The sequence below is a fragment of the Panthera tigris genome, chromosome A2 (assembly GCF_018350195.1).
Source record: "Panthera tigris isolate Pti1 chromosome A2, P.tigris_Pti1_mat1.1, whole genome shotgun sequence".
Classification (NCBI taxonomy): Eukaryota; Metazoa; Chordata; class Mammalia; order Carnivora; family Felidae; genus Panthera; species Panthera tigris.
The window spans coordinates 36,466,256-36,493,365 of NC_056661.1; the positions used below are offsets into that span (position 1 = coordinate 36,466,256).

Below are 27,110 nucleotides of genomic sequence, written 5' to 3' on the forward strand. Positions count from 1 at the left end.
CTAATTAACACAGATCAGGTCAGTTGGCTGCTGAGATGAGATTAGAACTGGCCTTCCTGTTTCTCAACCCCTTTTTCCCCCCAGCTCCTCCTCCTTCATCTGGCATAACTGTACCATGTATTAAACCTGGATGAACCAGGACCAGGGTGGCTCTGTGAGCTTTGCACCTCCCTTTCGGGTTGCATATGGTCCTCCTGCTCTTTTACAATGACCGTATTGATGGGATGGGGTCGGTCAGGTGCAACAAGGGAAGCCTGGAAACAATCCTCAGGCTGCATCCATTGTCGGGTCCCCTACCGACACTGTTGGCTGTTATAAGCACCAGCTGGAAGATGGATGCTGGTATTCCAGAAAGACCTTTTGAATCAGGCGGGGCTGTGACTGGCCCCATGCTGTGGCGGAGGCATAATTATTTCCAATAACTGTCCTACCTAGGCTAGTTGGTGATTTCCAAAGGAAAGTGCCTCCTCGTTGTAACAAAACAGCCAGTGTTTATTTGGGTGGAGGGATGCATTTTTGAACTTATTTCTAATTTATGGTCACAATGCCAAAAACTCTGGTCTGTTAATAACTTATCTAGCAAGGCAGCAAGAAAAATAAACTTGTATAAATAACAATGAAGGATACACCACCTGACAATGTTGGATGTTTGCTGAGGATCTGTTTGAGGGGGCAATACTCTCATTTGAAGCACGATGGGCCATACGAAGCTCCTGGGAGGTATGCTCTCAGGAGAGAAAGCTAGACCTCTCAGGCTGAAACTGTCAGGGATCACAAAGAGCAGAGTCTCTTGCAGGATTGTGTCAAACAGCCCAGACGCTGTTCCAAGTTCAAATTCCGGGTCTGTCACTTACCGGCTGGGTGCATTTTGAACAAGTCACACAGCCCCTCCAAGCCTTGGTTTCTTCCTCTGTAAAGTGCGGGGTACTGTGGGGCACCTGGGTGGCGCAGTCGGTTAAGCGTCCGACTTCAGCTCAGGTCACGATCTCGCGGTCCGTGAGTTCGAGCCCCGCGTCAGGCTCTGGGCTGATGGCTCGGAGCCTGGAGCCTGTTTCCGATTCTGTGTCTCCCTCTCTCTCTGCCCCTCCCCCGTTCATGCTCTGTCTCTCTCTGTCCCAAAAAATAAATTAAAAACGTTGAAAAAAAAATTAAAAAAAAAAAAGTGCGGGGTACTGTGGGTCACTGTGGAGACGGGTGCCACACACTGTACAAAAAGCACATGGCAAATGCCTGGCACTTCTGGAGACTCAAGAAAAGGGGGACTATTATTTCTAGGCAGGGGCCTATTCTTTGAAGAAACTGGTTATTCTCTCTTTTTTGTTTTTAATGTTTATTTATTTTGGAGAGACAGAATGAGAGAGAGATCATGAGCAGGGGAGGTGCAGAGAGAGAGAGAGAGAGAGAGAGAGAGAGAGAGAGAGAGAGGGAGACAGAATCTGAAGCAGGCTCCAGGTTCTGAGCTGTCTGCACAGAGCCCAACGTGGGGCTTGAACTTACCAACCACAAGATCATGACCTGAAGAGAAGTCAGCCACTTAACCGACAGCCACTCAGACGTCCCCAGGCAGGTTATTCTAACTGAACATTCCAGACTAATTCTGTGTTGATCCCATTATTGTGGAAATCTCCACTTTGCATACAGAGGCATTTTCTAGAGTCTTCCTTATTATTCGCACCCTTCCTCCTGCTTGGCAAGCCTGTCTTGGAACTCTCCACTTGCTGCCACACATCTTTCAGGCGGAAGGGAAACATCCCCCTCCTCCCCTCCTGCCATCCTACTGCAGCGGCTCTGGGCAGACCTGCACCTGTACTTGAACCTCTCCCTTCCCGCCAAGCTTTCTCTGCAGACCTCCCTGGTCCACTCACATCCTCTCTCCCCAACTAGATTAAGCTCCTGGGAGGCAGGGGATTGCCTTACCCATCTCTGACCCTTCCACAACACCCAGCACATGTCCACGAACCTTCTAGGTTCTCTGATCCCTTGCTAGGCACAGTATGGTCCACAGATGAGCATCAAAAGCATCACCTGAGAGCTCGTCAGACTCTCAGGCTCCCACCCAATATCTATTGAATCAGAATCTGATCCCCAAGGGATTCAAGAGCACCATGCTGGAGACACATTCTCTAGTCTGGTATTTCCCAGACTTCCATCATTGGCAGATTCCCTTTGGGGGTGTAGCCATTTTTCAGCACCACCCACACTCTGTTACTAACAAATATTTTAAAATTATTTTACATTGACATTATGTAAATGTCATATCCTAAGCCTTATCCTAAGCGGTAATATGCAGTCTGTCAATAGTTTATTCAGCAAGGCAGAAAGAAATACATTCTTCAATAAGTGTTGAAGGTCTAAGTGGAAAAAAAAATATGTTGGTGCACATTAAAATAGGGGCGCCTGGGTGGCGCAGTCGGTTAAGCGTCCGACTTCAGCCAGGTCACGATCTCGCGGTCCGTGAGTTCGAGCCCCGCGTCAGGCTCTGGGCTGATGGCTCAGAGCCTGGAGCCTGTTTCTGATTCTGTGTCTCCCTCTCTCTCTGCCCCTCCCCCATTCATGCTCTGTCTCTCTCTGTCCCAAAAATAAATAAAACACGTTGAAAAAAAAAATTTTAAAAAAATAAAATAAACAAGCAACCATCAAAGTAAAATAATTCTCCATCTATCATCTAAAATTAACTCAAACACCACCAGGGGTACACCTAGCCCACTTCGGCAAACACAGCCCTGGGCTATTTTGTAGCTGAATTAGAAGACATCTCCACAATTCCAGACCCTGTGTCCCCGGTCTGGGTCTGCTCCCACCCACCATAGTTGCCTTGTGAGGTAGATGCATTTGTCTGCAAAACACAGACGGTTTTGGAAGATGGTGGGAGGCAAAAAACCTGGGTTCTGGCCCTGCACCATCCCTTAATAACTTGCCAAATCACATCTCTCTTTGGGACTCATTTTTGTGGGTTAGCTGATCTCAAGTTTCCCTTTCAGATCTCACAAAAGGACGTAATACCTGAGAGCAGAGGCTCTGCAGTCAGAACGACTTCGGGTTGAAATTAAGTCTCCATGATTTGCTAATTTCACCAAGTCTCCATTTTCCTCATCTATAAAATGGGAGTGATAAACGTACATAACACCTATATCAGAGGATTTTTGCAAGCATAAAGAAAAGGATGGCTGAAAAATGCTTAGACTGAAATCTAGCACATAGTGTCCAATAAAAAAAATATAGCTATTAATGTTTTTTCTTGGCCTCCAAAGTAATAATAGCTAATATTTATGGGGTATTTAATATGTAGCAGGCACTGTATGAAGCACTTTACACTGTCATTTTATCCTCACAATAACCCAATGAGGTAGGAACTCCTACTCTCCCCATTTTATAGATGAGAGAAGTGAGGCACAAAAAAGGGTAAGCCACTTGCTCCAAGTCCTATACTCCATAGGTGGTGCAACTGGATTTGAGGGCAGGTCACTGGGGACTCGAGAGCCAGTGTCCCTAACCCAAACTCATTCTGTCTTTCTGTAAAATACTGGTCAACACGTAGACTTGGTCAATTCAACAAATATGATGGGATCCTGGCAAAGCAATTCCCAGCACAGGTGAATGCTTAGGGAATGTGAGCTGGTCTTATTACCATTAGCTCTACTCTACTATTATTTATTGAGCCTTCACATCTGAACAGGACCCTAATAGGCATCGGGATGTCCATCCTATCCTGCAGTTATGGTGAGCATCTCTTTATTTTTTTAAGTTTTTTTTTTATTCTTAAGTGTAACATACATTAAAAAATGAACAAAATGGAACTACACAACTCACTATAATCTCCACGTAAACAGACATGTATCCATCACTCTGTTGCCTCAGAAGCTCCTAGATACTTTCTCTCCCTCCTCCTCAAATATAACTAGTATACCAGGCTTTCTCATCCTCAACACTATATACATTCTGGGTTCTGGGGGTTGTCCTGTACATTGTGGGATGTTTAGCAGCCTCCCTGGCTTCCACATGCTAGATGCCTATAGCACCTTCCCCAAATGGCAACAATAAATGGCAGCAATTTCTCTAGACATTGACAAGGGTCCCTTTGGGGGCAAAATCATTCTGGGTTAAGAATCACTACACTATCATGACCTTTCTGGTAACCACATTCTTGCTTTCCTTTTTACTTTAACCACACAAGCATCCATCCTTAAATGTTACATTTAATCTTGCCTGGTGAAAGGAATTCTTTATCTATTAAAAAGACCTCTAATCATGGTCCCCTAAAATAGTCTATGTGAGGTGACCATATAATTTATCATCCAAACTGGAGGCGGAGGCATTAACCAGGACTGACCCGGGCAAGCCAGCATGATCCTTCCCCTACTTCGAGGGAACCTCTGCTGTGAGTGCACATTATCTCCACAGCCGCACACAATTAGGGCCCCCTTACCCACTGGATAATTGTACACGAAGTGGCAGAGGATAATTAAAAGCAGCACATCCCCAAGGGCAGAGTAACATAGACCCAGATAAATATCTCAAGGCTGACGAGCTGTGGAGCCGAAAACTCACTGGCCTTGGCCCTCAAGGAGGTGTATTCTTCAGACAATTTGCTGAAAGACACCACTTAAACAACTACTTTCACTACATTAGTGCAGCCAAGTGATTAAAATAAACGCCGCCTTCCAAGATTCGTACATAAACGCAAGAAGGGTCAAGACCACCCCTTGTAAGAGGTTTAGGGTCTGTAGTGGATTTTTAATCAATACATCTGCCTTTTTTTTCCCTCAGTGCCATTGTGAAACAGAGCAACCACTGTCAATTTGACCTGTTCTGCATTGTGATCTCCTAAGTCCTGGTATTGACTAGGTTAAAAGTGACAGCTAAGGCTTTCCTTGCATACATGAGAAGTCATATTGATAACCTATTTGCCTCAGTATAATTCAGTTCAGCCTCCATTCTTTCTGGCATCACAGAGAACAGAAATCACCTTTCACTGAGTCAGACACTTGTACGTTTCAACAAATGTGTATTTGATTTCCTCAGCATCCTTTTCCCCTTTATCCAGCAACTGTATTTATCTGGAGGTCCAGCCCTCTGCCATCCACAGTCCATGTGGTCTGGGTGAGATTCCACCACAAGGCAAAGACCTCAACTTCTGCAGAAGTCATTTGGCACAGGGCTTCCCTCCAAACCATGCCAATCAGGCCAGTCAGAACTAGTTTTGAGGCTTTTTGTTCAACACCTGGGCAAAGGAGGTCTATCCTTTTCTGTTGGACTTAAACCGAAAATCGTGTAAACTAGCAACTGCTATAGTCAGCTAGTCACCCAACAGGGACCCTATACCCAGAGGAAAAAAGAGGAAGACAGAGCTGAAGACCCAAAGAAAGAAATCAGATTCTGAAGTCATTGTTTAGCCCTGAGCAAGATGCACTTGGGGCCAGTTCTAAGTATGTATCTTTCAGTAATCTGAACCTGTATATATGAAAAATATTTACATATATCTGTATAGATATGTATCTCCTAATTCCAGTTGAATTGGGTGTTTGTCACTTATTATGAAAATACACCCTGTGGCAGTAGCTTTCCACTTTTTAGACAGCAACTCATGGTAAGAATTACATTTTATACTGCAACCCAGAATGTGCATGCAGCCCCAGATACAGAACTGACTCAAAGTTTCATGAAACTACAGAACACTTACTAACATATGATGATGCTGATATTTTCTGTCCTGTTATACTTTAAAAAAAAAATACTGGTTGCAGCCCACTAAATCGATTTCATGACCTTCATTTTAATGTTTATTTATTTTGGAGAGAGACAGAGCTAGCGGGGGAAGGGGTGGAGAGAGAGGGAGACAGAGAATCCAAAGCAGGCTCTGTGCTACCCACACAAAGCCCGATGCGGGGTTTGAACTCATGAACCGTGAGATCATGACCTGAACTGAAACCAAGAGCTCAACCGCCTGAGCCACCCAGGTGGCCCTCATGAACTTCATTTTAGAAAACACTGCTTTGTGCGATTAGCTTAAAAAAGGATCGTACCAGAAAAAAATGAGATAAGAAACATCATGATAATTTTGGTCAATCTGATCATTGAGGAAAATAGGATTTGGCCCCTAAATCAAGCATCTAGCAATAGAAAACTGCTACCTTACCGTTTCTGACTACCTAGGACCCATGTTTACCAGAAGAGGAAAGAGAAATCTTAATGACCCAGAAATAAATAAATTACTTTTTAAAAAAAGCATCTTCTAAAACAAAATAAAAATCATATCTAAAAAGAGAGAGATGAGAGATACATTGAGAAAAAAAGAGAGAGAGAGACAGTCTTAACTGGTCTTAACTGGTGAGCTGAGTTATATGATTTATTTATCTATAGGCTGAAGATAGCAATTCCAGTGAGCCTCAGCAGTTACTGAGTATGTAAAAATAATGTGTTCATGATAAGATCAGATCTCTGGGGCAGATGTAGAGGGAGGCAGGGAGATAGGAAGAGAGAGGGAGGAAGGGAAAGAGATGGAGAGAGAGAGAGAGAGACAGGTCACTTGCAGTGCAAGCATCAACCCTTCACTGATGTGTGTACTGGTGTGTAAGATAACTATGAAGAGTTCCTGAAATTTTAGACAATCACTGCAGGCTCTGTATAAGACAGGGTATTTTTTTAACTGTTTTCCATGTACCTTATTTGTATTTTCAGTTAGCCAAAACTTCCTTTTTGTCTGCTCAAAGCAATGCAGAATCTTGATTAAATCTGTGAAATCAAATGTAGAACAAGGATTCTCATGCTGGCTAGAAACAGGCCAGTGACGACAGTAAACAATACTGAGAAAACTTTAGCTGCTTTTACACTCTGGAGTGGCTGTAGCTTTAACTCCCCCGAAATTATTCTACATTATTAGGCTCAAGCACAACTGTCTGCCTGTTTGAGAAGTCAAGAACTGTCCTGCCACTAAGAGGAAAATTTACTCATCTCCAAGCAGGGTGAGGTTTAAGGCAATCACTTGCATAACCCAGGAGAAGCGACTTCTGAGATTTTCCCAGCAATAATGAAACTCAAACCTCACTAAAATGGCATTTTAGGTAGATTTCTTCATTTTCCCTCATTATATTTTTCAAATACATTCCACCTGCATTACTGAATTTAAGCAACCGAAGTGTCTGATTAATATTTGCAGATGTCATAAAGAAGTGATTAACCTCTCCTGGGCAATAAGTCCTTGGAATTGCCTGAATTCTTCTGGCCCTCTTTTAGGAAATGTAAGCACTGTTCAAACGTGTGTGTGTGCGTGTGTGCGTGTGTGTGGTTGTGCTTTACTTGTTATTACAAAATTCTCAGATACATAAAAAAGAAAAAAGCATCATAGACTTATCAATATAACCATCACCTAGTTTGTGACATTTAATTTAGAGACCAAAATATATACTGAGTATTTACTTTAGGTCAGTCACCATCATGTTATGTAATCTAATAAAAAATATATGAGGGACTTATTGTTACTACTATTATTTTCTTCCTCATCATTAATGCCATTACAGCACATCCCCTTTAGAGGCATTGTCATGGTTAAGAGCCCGGCATCTGGAATCAGATGTCTTGTAAACTCCAAATTACCAGTGTGACTTACAGCAAGCTACTTAACCTCCCTCTGTGCTCAGCTTACCACTCCATGGACTATTTATAATGCCCAAAACGTGCCCACTGGGATGCCCGACACACAATAAGCTGCCAACCACCATTCTTAACAGCATGTGTATGGCACATGAAAGTGCCGCCTGAGGAGGTTAAGTAAGGTGAAGCTGCTTTTCTTCTCCTCCAGATATTTGATTTGGAAGCTCCACAGATGCATTCTCTTTAGGACGGGAGGCAGCATGTCAGGGATTGCCTTAAAACCTTGCACACATCCTCCAAATTGGTTGGTAAATTTCTGGGGCGAACACTAGCTAACCTTTGTGGATCCACCAGCTTTCCGGAAAGCCTGCTGCTGTCAGCACTCCGCAGTCTTTCTTCTGAAGGGGCCACCTTCCAGACGCAGCCGTCTGGGCACCGGCAAGCAGACCAAGTTGGTTTGCAAAAGTTCAGAGGAGTTGGCTCTGGTATGTTTACAAGTCCTAGCAGATCGCAGGAATGTTCGGGATAATTATTACCCCACCCAGGAGCGCCCAGCCCAACCCTCTCACATCTGGAAGGAAGCGTCCACACAAAGGAGAGCGCGAGAGACCTCCTCCTGCGGCTGCTTTCTCAGGCTCGGGGAAGATTTCAGACCAGCTCTCACTCCTTTTGTCAACAACACCAACCACTGCTCAGTAGTTTCTTTCAGAGCATAGGGCATTAAATGCAAAGGAAGAGTTTACCTTCCAGTCCCAACCGAATGGCATTTCCCAAAAACATCATCTTTGTCCCCTCCCCCGACACGCGCGCGCGCACACACACACACACACACACACACGAAGGTGAAAGGTGAAATACTCCAGAAAATTGATAGAGGGCGATCCACACGCACACAGCCTTTCCAACAGAGAAGCGGCTAGGATCAGACACGCCTAGTTAAAAGGGGCAGACAAACCAAACCCCAAGTATCCTCTCCTAACGCCAGTCCTTTCCCCGCCTTTGGAAAGTATCTGGGATTCATCAGCGTTTCTCCCACCTCCCACGAACGCGCAACAACCAAAGCACATGGTCCCTGGCGGCGCGTTTACAAACCCCACCAGCGCCAACGCCTCGAAACCGCCAAACTTCCTGTCCCCACACCACCAAAGCGCTCAAAGCGCCGCGCCAAGTGCCCCAGAGCCTCCAGCGGAGGCAGCCGGAGCCCAGGAGCCGTGGGCGGGGTTTCCTGCCCGCGCGAGCGCCGGAGCCCCGCACCTCCGCTGGGGGTCCCCGGACGCGCGCTGCGCCCGAGGCGCACGCTCAGCGCCCGAGGTGGCCGCCGCTCGCGGTCGCACACCCCCACCCCCTGCAGCAAGCTGGGCACCCCTGGCAGTCGCCCCCCTACCTGCTCTGCTGCCTCCTGGCTCTGGGGCTGCCGACCGCTACTTTATTGTCTCGGTGGCTCACCGCGCGGGACCTGGCGACCGGCTCGGAGCCAGCCGTGCAAGCAACTCCGCCCTGCGCAGCGCCTTCCCGGGCGCCTGCCTTCCTCTTCCTTCTCCTCTCGGCCCAAGCTCCTGCTCAGCACGTGAGCCGCGCGGCCCGACTCCCGGGCTCGCTGGACAGCCGGCGCCCGCCGCATCCCCGGCCCGGGGCCGCTCGTCGCCCCCGCCGCCGCTCGCCGCGCGTCCTCGCTTTGATCCACACTTAACAGCTGTGCCCCGGCCGCCTGCCTCGCGTCCTCCCGTCCTTCCGTCCTGCCCGCCCGCCCGGCCTCGCTGTCAGCCCCGGCTCCCGGCTCCTCTCTCCCCAACTGCCCCCTCCCGCCGCCTCTCCGGGGGCTGGGGCGGCCGCTGCCAATGAGACTCGGCTGATGCGCTGTTCCGGCCCAGTCATTGTATCGGGAGGGGAGGAAGGGGAGGGGAGCGGGAGGAAGGGAGGAGGCGCCCTCGGCCCCCGCCGCGCGGCTGCGGGCTGGGCTCGCCTTCCCCGACAGAGAAAAGGCGCTGGTGCCAAGGGGCGCGGAGCGGCTGGCGCTGCCGAAAGTGGGGGAAAGGGAGGGGGCGCGAGCCCGCGCCTCTCCATCTCTGGCTCTGAGTCAGAAAAGCGCGGGGAGGGACTCTGTTCGCCTCCCAGGCTTCAAACATCCCAAGCCCTCGCTGACCTTAGAATAAAGGGGATGAGGCATGGGCGGCCGCGGGAGGCTGGGGATCTAATCTGGAACGGGAGTGGGTCTGGCTAAGGACTTCATCTGAGATTCCCGCGAACCTGGTGGCTTTTCTTGAAAGACAGAATAGGAGGAAGGAGGAAGGAGGAGAGGAGGGAAGAAGGAAGGAAAAAGGGAGAGAGGGAAGTAAGAGAGAGTAAGAAGGAAGGAGAAGGGGGGGGGGGTAGAGTAAAAAAGGGAATAAAAGCCTACTCCGTGCCTGGCGTTTTCCCTCCAGAACGGTCCTGATTCAGGAGAGTTTTATTCTGCTCTGCTCCTGCAGAAACTCCAGAGGTTAACTCAAAATAGCTGCTAAGTGACAAGACAGAGATTCCAGCTTGATCTGATACCGAGTGTGATGTGGCAAACGAGAGAAGGGTGGAGGAGGAAGGGAGGACCATTCAGGAAGGATCTGCTATTGGGATTGTCACAGCATCTCCAAATGAGTTGAGGAGTAGCGCACCGGAGGGGAGATGCACTGTCGGGACTGAGAAAAAATAGTTCCCAAACACCCTTGCATGTGCGTCCTATTGCCAGACCACTTCTCTATATGCTATGAATTCATTCATTTTTAAACTAAATCTATTTTTTTTTTAATAATTGTCTTGAGACTACACAATTATATCATACCTCTGCACTTTGCTGAAAGTTTGGTTGATACATCAATGTCAGTATATGAAAGAGACCAGTTCCCTAACCCTGGTTTTGGCATTTTTCCTCCTCCTCTTTTTTATTTTATTTTTTTAAAATTTTTAAATGTTTATTGCACATATGAGCAGGGGAGGCGCAGAGAGAGAGGGAGACACAGAATCCGAAGCAGGCTCTGAACTGTCAACACAGAGCCCCATGTGGAGGGGAGGGGGGGGGGCTCCAACCCACCAAACCCATCAGCTCCTAGATCAAACTGAGTTGAGGTCAGAGGCTTCACTGACTGAGCCACCCAGGTGCCCCCATCCTCTTCTTTCTCCTTCTCCTTCTTCTGCTTCTGCTTGTGTTTCTTCTGCTTCTCCTCCTCCTCCTCTTCCTCCTCTTCCTTCTCCTCCTCCTCCTCCTCTTCCTCCTCCTCCTCCTCTTTCTTCTTCTTCTTCTTCTTCTTCTTCTTCTTCTTCTTCTTCTTCTTCTGACAGATCACCAGCCTACAAAAACAGGACAGGGTTGGGGAGGGAAGGCTCACTTGTTTTCCCAGGCCCTGACATAGCTGCTATGGACATGAAGTGCAAAGCAAGAACTGAATAGTAAAGGCTTGAGATGGAGTGGTGTATAATCTTACATCTGTGTGGTATGAAGTAATTAAATTTTCTTCTGGTGTTGAGTGGACTGCTTGCTTCTAATTAAATAGACTGTATTGAATGAATAACTGACATCTGTTGAGCAGCTATTACATGCCCCCAAGACCTGACCTAAGTAAGCACTTTACTTGGTATTACCCCATTTAGTTCTCCTGGGAGAAAAGGGATGGACAGACTAGAAGCCCCATGAGCTCAGGATCTACGCCGACTTTGATCAGCCCGTGCCACACAACAGTAGCTCGTTCAATGTCTGTTGAATTAATGGACTTGCATTTTGCAGAGGAGAAACCTAAGGGTCAGAGAGGTTCATTGACCTGCCCAAGAATATGAAACTAGAGGTGGTTGTACCTGTCTTTGAACTCAGATCTGAAGACTCCCTCACCATTGCACAATACTGTCTGTTCCATGTGGACAGCAGCAAAGGGCCCCAGGTAAGGCAGCAGTGCAGAGAGTAATGGCTTACTCTGCCCTCATAAGTGCACGTAATGTCCTTGGAGAGGAAGTCAATACATATACCAAAGGCACTAGAGAACATCCCAGGGAATGTACAGCAAAGTGCAACAGTGCAGGGGAAATGAATAGCACGAGGCTGGCCATCCAAAAAGTGCTTGGTATATATTTGGGGGGGGGGGGGACTAGATGCAGACCACAATATGGAAAATGGAATGTAAATGTTGTCATTAAGGTTGATGTGGTCAGTCAGAGTAGGCTAGAGAGTTTTCTGGAAGATGTGGGATATTTACTGCATTGTCTTGGAGCCAAGAGGCTCCTGCTTGACAATGGGAGCTCCAGGTCGGTCATATGTGGGTTTGAAACCCAACTTTTCCATTACTCAACCTAAAATAGGGATAATAATAAGGCCATCCTAATAGGGTTGTTGTAAGGATTGAATTAGTTAACACCTGTAAAGCATTTGGAATAGTGTCAGGCACATGGTAAATGCTTAATAAATATTAGTGATTATTATTAAGGGAGAATGGACAGCTTTGTTTCCAACTTCAATCTGTGATAAATGTTTATAAAATACAAAAATAGCAAGATAAAAAAGCACAATGCAAGAGAACAAAGAAACAAAACTTGTTTTCTTTATTCTTACTGTAGTATAGAATTACTAATTCTGGATACATATTAGAAGGGAGGATTTACTTTTCTTTTAATACTTAAGACAATTATATCAGAATCTCTGGGGTTGGGGTTGATAAAACCTCACATTCCAAGACCCCAGCTCCAGAAGGCTCATGGATCAGAAAACTGCATTTTTAACAAATTCTTCAGGGGTCCACCTGAGAAATACTGCTTTGCTCTTCCCTCCACATCCCTTGTTGCCCACCCAACCTCACTGACCCAGGATTTTTTTTCCACCCTAAATTGTTACACTCTCATGATGAATTCAGTGCTGTGAGTGCATTCCTATCTAATTCAATGCACACTTATTACACACCAATTTTGTACAATTGCTACAACTGGGTCTAAAGATGAGTAACACCCTTTATGCTAGCAAGGAGTTTATGATCTGAAAGAAAAGACGGGAACACAAAAAGGTGTAATAATAAGGTTAAGGTGTTTGGGGTGCTTACAATGTACAATGTACCTGTGACAAGTGCTTAACCTATACACAAGTGCTTAAAGGATACATCTGGAAGAGAGAATCTGGAAACGGCTTCACAAAGAATGCAGCATTGCTAGGCTGCTTTCCTGAAAGAAATCACTCCATTTATAAGACAGCATGGTCAGAAGGCTGAACAAAATATGGACCAAGCAGTGAAGCCCAAGAGATTTGTAGGTTGGAAGAACCAAGCAGAGAACTTCTCAAAAGTGTCCAACTCAAGGGCCTGGTAGGTAACACTAAGGAGTAGAGTAGAACAGATGTGAAGTAATCAGGGAGGGACTATGGCAAAATGGAGAACATATTCTCCCCTTCTAAAGGAGGCAGCCACTGTCATGCTTGGCACACTGTGCCATGTGGGAGTATTGATCTGATTGATCCGATGTTTTGATTTTCCAAGAAAAGCTGGAAACCTGGATTTTGGCATGAAATCTCCCCATGTTTAAAACACCTTGGCAAGCAACTAACCATTTTTAAATATCCTATGATCAAAATGAAACATGTCAGCAGGTCAAATACACCCATGGACTGTACATTTGTCATCTCCACCATAGGCTTGGCTAGAGGAACCACACTCAGAGACTAGCAATTCCTGTACTTTCCGTATGACTAGTGAATACTTAACACAGGGCTGGGCACTGTGCAGAAATCATGCAACAAACGAAATAAAAGAAATGGGTTTTGCCTTTCTGAAACTCATAATAATTGGTGAGATGAGACAAATATGTATGAACAAAAAGAAAGCAATAAGCAGCAAAAGAGAGAACAATTCTATCCTGAAATGGAGAATTTCCAGGTGACAAATGACAGCCTCCCCAGATTTTTGATGCACAATGGTGCTAAGAATTGCTTGGACCTCCACTTTCTTGCTCTTTATCTCAGTTCTGTGCAGTTCCAAGGAGGATGTTTCAGTATGTGCGCCATGAGATTCAGCTACTGAATTAATAAGAACATGTTTCAAGAATATTTTATTTCCAAATTAAAACAGATTTATTTATTGGTTTCTTTATTTATCTATGTACTTATTTACTTAGGCTAAAGATGGATATATATTCATTAGGCAAGTTTTTGACAATACAAAAAGTACGAAAAATAGAAATTGAAAATTAGCCATAAGTTCACCACCCTCAATGAGCACCTTTATAACTTTTTATACTCCTAGGCTTTTAAAAATGTACACGCAGGCGGGCATCTGGGTGGCTCAGTCGGTTGAGTGTCTGACTTCGGCTCAGGTCATGATCTTGAGTTCATGAGTTCAAGGCCCACCTCAGGCTTGCTGCTGTCAGAGCAGAGCCCGCTTCAGAACACCCAATTCCCTATTGATGTATTGGTGAACAGTTGGGCTTCTTTGATTTTTTTGGCTTTATTTACAATTTTAAAACCAGATCTAAAAAGAAGTCACACCATCCCTGCAGCCTCCTGGTCCTCACAGCTTCAATGAGTTTGTGCATTTGGGTGCATGGGTGGCTCAGTCAGTTAAGCATCCAGTTCTGCACTGTCAGCACAGAGCCTGCTTGGGAGTCTGTCTCCCTCTCTCTCTCTTCCCCTCTCCCACTTCTCTCTCTCAAAACAAATGTTTAAAAAAGACTAAAAAAAAAAAGGAGTTTGTGCTTCCTAATAATTTCCCACTGAAAACTCGGGTCGGGGATAAGAACACGAATACTGCTTGCATGTTTTGTAGCTAAAAGCTTGTGAGTGAGCAAACGTTCATTAATTTTGTAATAAGAAGAACACATACTCATGTTTGTTAAGCACTTTCTGTTTGAGGTCTCACTTAGTTGGTCACTCGATGAAGTAAAGCCCTGTTGTTCCTCATGTGAGGAAACTGAGGCCCAGAGAGGGGAAATGAATTGCTTGAGGTTATATGGCAAATAAGTCAGGAGCTAACATTTGATCCCAGGACTTTCTGACTCTGAGAATGGAAGTCTCATCCACCATACAGGAGGCCCAGGCTTTTTTGGTACTTTTGTTATTAATAAAATGGCTTAGGTAGATTGCACTGATTTCCAGGGTTCTTAAGAGGGACTTTAAAATTAAATCACAGTAATATTAGACAAATCAACAACCATAGTTGCAGGTACTTGGTTGTTCAAAGTTAATTGTGTGTTCTCTCTAAAACACACTTTAGATAATCAAGAACTGTTAATGAGAATCACAGGCAACTGTTGATACACTCCAAGTTACTCTGTCCCTTTTTTTTTAAGTTTATTTATTGACGAGAGAGAGAGAGAGAGCGTGAGCAGGGAGGGGCAGAGAGAGAGAGAGGGAGACAGAACCTGAAGCAGGCTCCAGACTCCAAGCTGTCAGCACAGAGCCCCATGTGGGGCTTGAACTCATGAATGGTGAGATCATGACCTGAGCTGAAGTCAGACGCTTAACCCACTTAGCCACACTGGTGCCCCAGTCTGCCCCTTTTTATTTATTTATTTATTTTAAAAAAAAAAATTTTTTTTTTTTAATGCTTATTTTTGAGACAGAGAGAGGCAGAGCATGAACGGGGGAGGGCCAGAGAGAGGGGGAATCACAGAATCCGAAGCAGGCTCCAGGCTCTGAGCTGTCAGCACAGAGCCCGACGCAGGGCTCGAACTCACAGACTATGAGATCATGACCTGAGCTGAAGTCGGACGCTTAACCGACTGAGCCACCCAGGTGCCCCTAGTCTGCCCCTTTTTAAAGGGTACCAAAGCATTATCCATTTCTATGTGAGTCCCAGACACACACCTCTACCCCGAAAGCACTTAACACATAAAGAACAACAGGGTGACCTGCTACTTCACGCTTCCATGGAGAATGTTTATTATACCTGAAGCCTCACCTTTTCATTTAACCCCATGGCCTTTGCACATATATCGAGATAAAAATTAAAACCCTTTTCTTTCACCACTCAACCAAGACTACTGTTTTTTTTACTCTCAAATGTAGCGCAAAAGTACTAGAATATTATCTCCAATCTTTGCCTATGTCACATGATGTAAATAACAATAAATCAATGTTTTATTGGGGTGCCTGGGTGGCTCAGTTGGTTAGGCAACCAACTTCAGCTCAGGTCATGATCTCGCCTCTTGTCGGTTGGAAGCCCATCTCAGGCTCTGTGCTGACAGAGCTTGGAGCCTGCTTCAGATTCTGACTCCCTCTCTCTGTGTCCTTCCTCTGCTCATGCTCTGTCTTTCTCTTTCAAAAATAAAGAAACATTAAAAAAAATTTTTAAAAATCAGTGCCTTATTATAAGTGTGCTAGTTTTGATGTCCTGAAATTAGAAACAAACGAACAAACAAACTACAAACTTAAGTACTTACATTTAAATACAACACAGGTTGATACTAAGTTAAATCATAGGAAATTGCCTTCTGGGGTTAAAGGTCAAATATCGGCAGTTTCATAGGGTTCAGCCTCAAATGAAGTGGTTGCTGATGATTAGCTGTGAACATGAATCTGTGTCACTAGGCGAACTGTGCTTGCTTGCAGATTTCGGAAGTAATGTAATTGAATGGGAACCTCCTGATGATACATACGTAATTGTCTTTTGAGGGTGTATCGCTAAGCTTTTTTATACGTGAAAATGCTTTTTAATAATGTTCTTTTGGCATGTCACGAACTAAAACACCTTGGAAAGAGGCCAGTGTTGTAGTCCAACCCCTCAGTGGATAGTGTGAGTCCAGTGGAATCTTAAATCTAAGTGTTCAGAGAGTATCGTCTTTCCTTCCAAAGGGCAAGGACACTCCATGGGAGATAAAACCCATGTTTTATAGTTAGTTTGTAGCCATGTTTCCTAATCACAAAGATCCCAGTCTTGTAAGAGCGGCTATTTTGGTAGTGACTTTGGGAAGGACTCTTTTTCACTGGAGAGGTTGCAAACTGGCATGGTGTTTTCTGACTTGGAAATATTAACATTAACATCTGGATTCATGTGTGGGTGTACCTGAGTGTATTTTCAGGAAAGATTCAAAATCCAGCCTGTACAATTTGATGTTAATACAGTATTTCTAAAAGGATATTTCTAAGTGTTATTCTAGATGTAACAATTTTTCCCCCATAGACTGGCCACTCTTTAATAATTCTACGTCCTTTCCATGCTTCTAGGATTATTTCATTAAAAATTCATGGTTTCATGATTTCTTTAAAAAATTAATAAAACAAGGAAACAAAATTTCCATTAGCTAAACATAGTTTTCCTCTCCACCCCAGTAATGAATAGAAGCTCATCCAGTTTCATTTTTCCATATGTCTGTTTCGATTTGGGTGCCTAGTTGACTCATGGCAACCCCTTTTCTGCTTAGCAGCAAGAAATGATAAAAACTGAAGGAATTCAGAGGACTTCTGGTCCAGGAGTTACAAACTGAAACGCCTAGAGGGGCCAGGCAAGAAGATAAATGAGCGCAACTGTTCAAGTGTTAACAGTGGAGAATGGTTGTTCTCTGCAAGACTGTGGCACTTTGGAAAGTATACGCCCTGTCCCGTGGTAGCCCTCACTGCTCAGTAATAATGTTTTGGGAATAGTGTTGCCAGATTTTCTTTCTAAGAGAAGACAGAGTCCTGGATTTTTAGCAAAACCTCTTGATTATTAAATGTTGACGACTAATTTGGAACCATTTGAGCACTTGGCCAAACAAAACGTATCTGTAGACCTGATATGACTCAAGGGCCCCCACTTGGAGACCCCTGATCCATTTCAGCCTTTTTACTTCACAGATCAGGAAAGTGAGGCTCAGACAGTCAAGGTGATTTGCCCAAGAACACGCGGTCATTTAATAGTGGAACAGGAAGTGGAATCTTGGCTGCTTGGCTTATGGCCTAGGACTTTTCTAATACAAACATCTGCTTCTATTTTCTTGCTAACATTTAAATGATGTTCCTAATTACATGATTTCAAATGCTGTGTGTTGTTTAAAAAAATGAAGATGATACTGTCTTTGGAGCACACAATCTGTACTCCAATAAATGGCTTTTCAGTCACATGATCATATAATCTAAATTGGTTCTAACATTTATAGAAGACCAGTATAATTCTACTACATTCATGTACTAAGAAAACTTTCTGCATCTCCACTCCTCTACATTTTCTCTCCCTGCATCTCTTTACTAAATTTGGCCAAGGAAAGAGAAACAGTAAAATATTTAAGAGGAACCTTGTTGACTTCTCTACCGTGCATAAGAACTAGTTGGGCAGGAAAAGCAAAATACAGTTGTGAATCGGCAACTGTAAAAACTAAGCCATGCATACAAAGCATGTCGGCGCAGTTTGCTTGTTTTGCCAAAGCAAACAAAATACACCGTAAACTTATAAGGACCTTAGTACACTTTGGAGAAGGAGTAGAGATAATTTTTCTAAGAGTCTCAGAAACTGGAAACCTCCATTGTAAATCTGAGATTTTTTTTTCCTTTTTCAGAAATGTTTTCAAAATACAGACTATCTCAAAATATAACAAAAATCCCTAAAGCTACCCGTCAGGATTCGAAGTTTTAGCACGTTTGTCCATTGTCCTTTGTTTTCAATCAGAAGAAATAGAACTTTACAGAAGAGTGAAGTTCCTTGTGCTTCCTAGTCCCTGTTTTTTCGTTTTTTGTTTTTTTTTTTTTTAAGTAAACTCTACACCCAACATGGGGCTTTCAAACTCACGACCCTGAGATACAGAGTCTCACGCTCCACTGACTGAGCTAGCCAGGCACCCCAACCGGAGACTTTTTCTTACCTCCAGCTCCACAAGAGTAACTATTATCATGAAATTTGCATGAATCCTTCCAAATTTCCATAGAGATATAGGCATCTATGAATATTACATAGTGTTGTTTTATTTGTGTCTTAAAGTTTACATGTGTGATATCTGACCACACATAAGTTATCATAGCCTGTGTGTTTTATTAAATAGCCAGTCTTTTTTACAAGTCTATCCAGGTTGAGGTGTATGGATCCAGGATGATATTCTACATTTCACTTGTCCTTTTTAGTGAATGGTTGTCTAGGCCATTTCTAATATTTGAATCATTTTATTTTAAAATATTTAAAGTAGGAACCAATTTTCCTTAAAAAAAATGTCACCCTGGGGAGGCACCTGGGTGGCTCAGTTGGTTAAGCGTCTAACTCCGGCTCAGGTCATGATCTCATGGTTCGCTGAGTTTGAGCATGTGTCGGGCTCTGTGATGACAGCTCAGAGCCTGGAGCCTGCTTTGGATTCTGTGTCTCCCTCTCTCTCTCTCAAAAATAAATAAACATAAAAAAAAAAATGACAGTCAGTACTGAACCAGTGGTTTACTATCCTATCCGAAGGGTGAGGAGAAGTAAAAAAATATGCTATACTATTTTCGAGACCCAGAACTTCTGACCCCTCTAGTATGTCAGGGAGTCCATTGGTCCTGTTGTAAGGAAATTTTGTTAAGCATGGTAGTTTTATGAGGAAAGCATCCATGGCTCTTGTGAGATTCTCAAAGAGATGTGTGCTCTCCAAAAGATGAAGAACTGTCATTTTTAAATGTTTCCTAACTATGGGAAGTAATCGTTGGTTTCTGCAATTCCTCTGCCTCTCAGCAGTTTTTGAAGGAATTGCTGCCTTTCACTGCGTCTTAAATTTAATTTAATTTAACATTTAAGTGTTGAGAATGCATTTACTGCCAGCAGCACAGACAGATTGCCAGAAGCAGAGACAAGAGTAAATGAGGAAAGGCCCGTTCTCACTGACCTGAAAGTTTACTGAAGAAAGGCAGTATGCAAAGCCTAGGACGACACTTCTCAAATGTGACGCTGTGGTCAATCTGGTTAGAAAATTCTGTGCTATGGAAGCTTTCCTATGCATTATAGGATGTTTAGCAGCATCCTTGGCCTCTACCCACTAGAAGCTAGTAGACTCTTCGTCACAGGTTGTGATAACCAGAGCGTCTCCAGGCATTGCCAAATGTCCCATGAAGGACAAACTCTACCCCTGGTTTAATGTGATGAGCAATGACAAAGGGAAGTGTGGATTTCAGTTCATAACACACTTCGTTTAATGAGCAATCTATGCAAAATAAAGGCGTTAGTTCATGCAGGGCAAGAAACATGGACTGGAATACTTAGAAAAGGATATTCTTGGCAATGTTACAAATTATTTTATGACCTTGGTGACTCATTCAGTTCTTCTGGGCCTCAGTTCCTTTCTTTGTAAAATGGGATAGTTAGATAGTTATAGCTCTAAAATTCAACAGTATCCCTGGAGAATCTGAATCCTTGGGGAATTATCAGGATGGGGGTAGGGAACTAGCTTTTGGAAACTGCTGCTATTTTGGGAAAAATAAACACAGGAAAGTGCTCTGCTAAATATTGTATGTCATTGAAAGCAACCTTTTTATTAGAAAACATAGCCTCTGGGTGCATTTGCCACATCACTTCTTTTTAAATGATCTTGTCAATTGCCTTCCTCATTATAAAGCAATCTTGTAGACTCTATTAACAGGAATTGGAGGCTGTTTATCTCTCTTGTAAATTTTGTCTTCAGGAAAGGGGGCTAGATTTATAGCCAATGCCATATTAAGAGCTCTTTCTCTTAACCACAGAATGGATACAGCCAATGATGGCTTCTCTTGACCACTCAAACAATGTGATCTTGGATGGATTGTCCTGAAAAATAGAGTAACGCAGGTTCTGCCAACAACGTATCTTTGATTTTTACTCTGCCAATGGTGATCTGGTCTATTTGTACCTAAATGGACTCTGGAAATAGGTCATCATGTAGGCAACTGCTTAGCCAGCCATTAAACACCTCTGGGTTTTAGATTCTTAATCCCACGGTCAGGATTTCAAATGGGTGGGAAGGAGATTTGGTACCGGACATTCTCAGACTCTCCCCTGTGGTCACTATGCACCTGCTACTATCTCTGCCTAGAATTCATTTCCCCCAGGTCTTTGTTTGGCTGACTTATTCTCATTACTCAGGAACCAGCAAAAAAGATCACCTAGTCAGAGAGTATTTTCCTGCCCACTCTAGATGAAATAGCCTTCTACACCTGTCTCTTGTTTTGCCTGGTTATTAACTGTCTTCCCTACTACAAGAGAAGCTCGAAAAGCATGGATGTTATTTTGATTCATTGATTGCTGTATCGCCAGCACCTAGAACAGAAGTGACATAGAGCAGGCGTTCAAGGAGTTCTTCTTCCTCTTCTTCATCTTCCTCTTCTTCTTCTCCTTCTCCTCCTTCTCTTTCTCATGCTTTTAGTGTAATCTTTAAGATCTCTTTTTCCAACACCAGGTCATGCCAATTTGACTCTGTTTTCTTTTAAATGTTTTATAGTTTTTCATTTCATGTTGAGTTAATTTTTTTTATAAAGTGTGAAGTTTAGGTAAGAGGTTAATTTTTTTTAATGTTTATTTGTTTTTGAGAGAGAGAGAGACAGACAGAGCATGAGAAGGGGAGGGGCAGAGGGAGAGGGAGACACAGAATCTGAAGCAGGCTCCAGGCTCTGAGCTGTCAGCACAGAGCCTGGCGCGGGGCTTGAACTCGCAAACCGTGAGATCATGACCTGAACTGAAGTCGGATGCTTAACCGACTGAGCCACCCAGGTGTCCCAAAAGGTTAATTTTTTAAAACATTTGAATGTCTAACTGTTCTAATAACACTTACTGTAAAGGCTAGCATTTCTCACTTGAGTTGTCTTAGTCCTTTGTGAAAACTCCACAGGCCATTTTTGTGTATTTCTGGACTCTCCATTTGGTTCTATGCATCTATGTGTATATCCCTTAGCCAATATCACGCTGTCTTGATTGCTACAGCTTTATGGTAAATCTTAACACCAAGTAGTGTGGTTCCTCCAACTTTGTCTTACTTTTTTAAGACTAAGTATCTCTTGGATGAACGAATGAATTAAATGCTTTGTTTCCCCACTTTGCCTTGTTAACTCCTGTTAACCATTGAGATTTTAGCTCAGACATCATAGCCTCAGAGAAGTCTTTCCAGAAAATCCAGGGTGTGCTACATCACTGGCTGTACACTCTGGATAATACCATGAACTTCTCGGTCCTCTTGGTACCTTCTTGCTTCTCATTTGGGGATGGTTGTGTCCCCCAGAGGACATATGGCAATGTCTGGAGACATTTTGGGGGGGGATCACAATTGGAGGGGAGGGGTGTGAGGTTCTCCAGGTGTGTAGAGGCCAGGGATGCTATTATACATCCTACAATACACAGGTCAGCCCCTCAACAACAAGGAATTATCCAGCCCCAAATGTCAATACTACTGAGGTTGAGAAATGCTGCCTTAAACAAATTGGTAATTTTACATTTACTGGTGTAATTCGTTGCTTAATGTCTGACTCCCCTACTAGACTGTAAAATAATGACTAGAATTTAGGTTTTAAAACCCATGAAACCTTATCCAGCCACTTTAAAATTGGGACCACCAGGCAGCTCACTTAGCTGTTGACTTTGCCAGTTCCTAGATGGAGCTGATAAGGAATTATATTAGAAAGAAGCCAAACATTAGTTCTCTTTGGTAGAAACACAGCAGAGTAGATATTTAACCATTTAACTGTGCCTAACAGAGTGTGTGAAGTAACTCCAAAATACAAAAAGCCAAATACTGGAAAATACTCAAGTGTAAATATATAAAATGTTCAACCATAGGAACACATGAAAGAATTTTGCAGTGGCTTTATTATAAGTAAGACATGTCATACCTTTGGCTTTGGGTATTGATGAGGGGATAAGCAAATTAACTCCAGAAGAACCTAAGCATAAAATGTATAAAACAACATCCCTCCATCTGACAGAATGCTTTTAATAAGTATTCAAAATATCCAAGGATTCAGTTTTTGATTGGATACTTTTCACTAACAGAGTCTATCTAAGTTGATGGAGGCTTGATGTAGCATAGACTGTTTGGCTGACAATGTGCTTCATTCAAACAGATACATCACCAAGAGACTGGAAATACATGCGTTGAATTGGATTTAAAGGAAAAAAAAAAAAGATTTACTGTAATCCTCACTGTCTTTAAAGTTATCCACAAAGGCCTCCTTATTGGCTTACTTTAGGGATTCAAAAGACTTAAAATGTCTGCCCTTCTCTACAACCACAATAATTTGAAGTGAGAGACCGTTAGGAGACAGATGGTAACAGAAACTTTGTTTATTTTCTTCTTATTTTTGATTTTAATCTTTTCAAGTTTCCAAGGACTCAAAACAGATGTTTGCGACCTGCTTTTTTTCAAGCGGGAAAGAAAAGCTGACCCAAAAGTGTTAGGGAGAAATCTGTTTAATCAGTAGTTAGATTTGATCTACCAAGTTCCCAGATAGTCTTTTAATCATCAAGACAAATCATGACACACATTTTTAAACAATCTTCTTTACAATGTGAACCTCTTTTCTAAAGAAGGACACTGTGTAAAAATGCTCTGTATCAGTCTTAAAGCCGACCTCAACTATTCACTTCAGTGCCCATTTATAGGGGGTTCTATTTATAATCTCCAGAATCCAGATGATATCTTTTATTCTTCACAATTACACTTAAAGGAAAGGAAAAGAAATGAGAGTTCTCTTTTGACACCCACTCTCCCACCCCTGAACCTCAAACCTCTGGAATTTACCACTTATGATCAGTGGTCCTTATCCAGGGACAAGTTTGTCCTTAGGGAACATTTGGCAATGCCTGGAAATATGTTTTGGTTGTCACAACTGGCCAGGGTGGGGATGGAGATGTGCTCCTGGAATCTAGTGGGTAGAAGCTAGGGGCACTCCTAAATATCCCACAGTGTACAAGACAGCCCCCGTAACAAAGAATTATCTAGCCCAAAATGTCCATAATGCCAAAGTTGAGAAACCCTGATCTATGATTTTTATCACTAACATTAATGGAATCAAATGTGGACCTGTTTGATAGATGGGTTTTAGTAGAGTATTTTTAAAACAAGATTAGCCTTTACTTATCTTTCATGCAGGTTAAAATATTAATGGGGCAATCAATGATTTCCTCAAGACTGCCAACATCAAGACTCCATTACTGACCTTTCAAAATAACTCCTCTATTTTGGTATCTGGGAAAACCATGTGATTATAGCTGGTGCAAGTTCCCCTGGAAGAATCATCCAAGAAAATCCGGAGTTGGCACCTTCTCTATGACTTTAGAGTAAAAGCTATTGATTTTCTAGCATCCTTTATTTTTTTAAAATGGGCTACCCACTGTTGTGGTAAGTTTTTATTTTAAAAATGCCAAAATAACAAAGTGCTGGCTGAAATGGTATCATTGAGGGTTGAATATTTTTAGAACTGTACTATCCCTAAAGATGTGGGCCGAAGGGAATGAAGCACCAGTCAATCTACTTCCTGGTGTTACCCAATAATTGTGTTTTGTGTACAGGAAGTGCTTGATAAACGATCACTGGCCAATTTGTCCCACAGTGGATTCTCCCAAAGGCAGTCCTGCCCCAAGAATCATGTTCTCCCTCTAGACAGAGCTGAAGAAGTGGGGTAGAGTGGAGGAAAGGGAACAAAGGTGAGATTTCAGGTCCAGCCCCATAACCTGCATGACCATGCAAGGAGCAATGGAATAGAAATTGTACCTCAGACCTTATCCCACCAGGAGGAAGAGTTGCTGCTTCTATACTTTTACCAGTCACTGGCTTCTTTGGGTGGAAGGAAGAAATACCCACATCCTTTGACTTTCCAGGGAAGGGGCTGCAGTTCCCAAAGGCATTCCTCTGAAGACAGTCCCATGTGGGAAGAGTGAAGAGTCAAGCAGGAGACGCTGGTGGTAATAGGGACCTGCCACTTGCACTGCAGCACACACAGTTTATGGAATCTGAAATCTTCCTTCATTCTGTCAGTCACTCATTCAGTGAATACCTTTTGAATCTCCACTGTGTGCCATGAGCTGTGCTGCGAGCTGGAAATAAATGGGGCACATAAAATGTGCACAGCCAATAGGTGAGGGCAGCGTGGTGCGGGAGTAGGGGGCAAGCCCACAGTGGGAGGGACACCTAACAGCCTGGAGAAATGATCATGGAGGAGAACATAATGAGTTTGAGAGTTGAAAGATGAGAATTAGTTAGCTTGGTGAGATGTCTAGAGCCCAGGGTCAGCCATGAAGATTGTCCTTGGCACAGGCACCAAGGTGGGTGGCATCCTCTTTGACACTTTGGAAACTAAACATAGTGGAGGAATAGGAAGCATGTGTTTCACTTGTGACCCTTTAGGCAAATACTTGTAGGCTCTTCCCTCCCTGAAGCCCAGGACAACATTACAATATTTCCTGGGAACACCATCCTTTGGGGAGGCATTTATACTTTTCCCAGCACGTGTAGCAATGAAGACCAGGAAGCTTTTGGGACCTGTTAGGTTGGAGGGTTGAGACCAGGTGGGGCATGATGGGTTTCATCATCAGTGTAGAACGTTTCCAGAGGTGAGATGTCTTAAAGAAATAAGGTGTCCTTAAAGAAATAAGGACAAACATAGGCCAAGGAACCTGCCACTCTCAACTTACCAGATGAATGGTATTTATGGGTACCCAGAACAACGGAAGGGTCCTAAAGGCACTCCGCTGGGGCTGGCATCAACCCTCCACCATTGGGATTCAAGGGAGGGGTTGTGATGGTTGTGGGCAGCAGAAGATACAGAACAGTTGGGGACAATGGTTTGTTTGTTTGTTTGTTTGTTTCCAACTAGTATAGAGGTACTTCACTGCTTGAAAAACTAGTAGTGTCCCATATTGTGTGCATCAACTGAATATTACATGAATGGAGACAGATAAAAGATTTAAATAATTTTTTTAACTTTAGGGTGAGAGAGGGGAGGAGAGGGACAGAGGGAGGAGAGAGAGGATCTAAAAGGGGCTGCATGCCCAGCCTAGAGCCTGACGTGGGGCTTCACCTCACAACCTTGGGATCATGACCTGAGCTGAAATCAAGAGTTGGACAGTTAACTGACTGAACCTCCCAGGTGTTCCGAGCTTTGTAAAAGTCTTAAGTCACATAGTCATTTCTGTTCCCTGCTTTGGGTAGAAACATGGGTACAGGGAACATATTATTTTTGTCTTTACTATACGAAAAGTCATAATATGTTGAGACAATAGTGTTACATACGTAATACAAGTAGAACAAAGAAAAAATGGTAAGTGCTTAGGATGTTGGCAAAGTGGAGAAGTGTACCTGATCTGTCACTCAGCTGAGGCCAAATGGGAACCACGTGGGAAGGCAGGTCCAGTACTGCCCAATCTTTGAATTTTTCAAGGGAAACCAGAAATTACAAAATTTAAGAAATACCTCCTGATTTTTAAATACTGGCAGCTAATTAAAAGAAAATTAACACTGTGTGAACCCAACAAAAACTATCTGTGGGGTGGCTTTGGTCTGTGAACCACCAGTTTTCAAGGCTCCGGCTTTTGAAAGAGCCCAGGTCCATGTTGGTCTTGCTGATATTCCACTTCTTTCTTCAATTCTTCAATTCCTAGAATACTGGGGGGCTGATGGACCAGAGGGGCCAGTTCCCTATTGCTAAGACAATCCATTGTTTCTGATAATGGGGGTCACAGCTGACACAGGTGCCAGGGGACATTTTAGATCTGTTATTTGAATGGTGGAGACGATTAGGCCTGCTTATTATGACATTTTTGAGAGGGAAATGGCCATAGCTGGTGGTGATTTCACAGCTGACCTTATGACAAAAACAACTGATCGTGGTTACTTAACAAAACTGGAAAATCTGTCATTCGAAGTTCTTGGGAATGGTAATGAAAAAGAGACCTACAAGTGGCAATGGAGCTTCCTATCTACCTTGATTTAACAGCCTTCTCTATCAGATAGTTCACTCTCTTATGAGCCAGCTCTGCTCTGTGTGTGGAGACCCCAAGTTGTTTCAAAGTCAGCATTCAAGGAAACACAAGTTATAAAATAGGGGCTCACATCATACACATTCTCCACTTACTCATATTCAACTATGTGAGTTTTGGCCAAAAGAAAAACATCCTTTGATTTACGTCTCCTCCCTTTCACCCCACAAACTAGGCTCTGGCCTCCAATGCTTCAGGGAGAGAGAAGCCACAGCCAAAAGACAAAACAAATAAAAGTAAGTTAAGTCTTGGTTTTTGATCCTCCTGGAGACCCAGCTCTATTGATTTAAGGGAAATTAATGGATCTTCCGGCAAAATTTTGAATATATATGATTTTCTTTGGTTTATTTCATGACTTTCAAAGCTGAAACTTGTTAAAAATGATCATGATAGTAACAATTACAGCAATAATACTTGTCATTTATCCAATACCTTCTATGTGTTAAACACTGAAGTAAACATATTACAGTGTGAGACTCATATGCTCTGACTTATTTGATGTTCCCAGTAACTCTAAAGTGCCCAGCAGTATTAATTATTCCCATTTTACAGATAAGAAAACAGAGGCTCATAAATATATATAGTAATCAATGCCTATAAATAACAGAACTGAAACTGTAACTTATCCATCTGACTTAAAAGCATACATTCTTTGGA

General features: G+C 43.2%; 1 protein-coding gene across 1 annotated transcript in view; it reads right to left on the minus strand.

Annotated features, from left to right (window-relative positions):
- Positions 1–9,334, minus strand: part of FRMD4B (FERM domain containing 4B) — a 322,570-nt gene extending 313,236 nt beyond the window's left edge. The window contains exon 1 of the mRNA XM_042979399.1: positions 8,975–9,334. The gene's annotated coding sequence lies outside the window, so the exon portion shown is untranslated. The remainder of the gene's footprint in view (positions 1–8,974) is intronic.
- Positions 9,335–27,110: the final 17,776 nt, after the last annotated feature.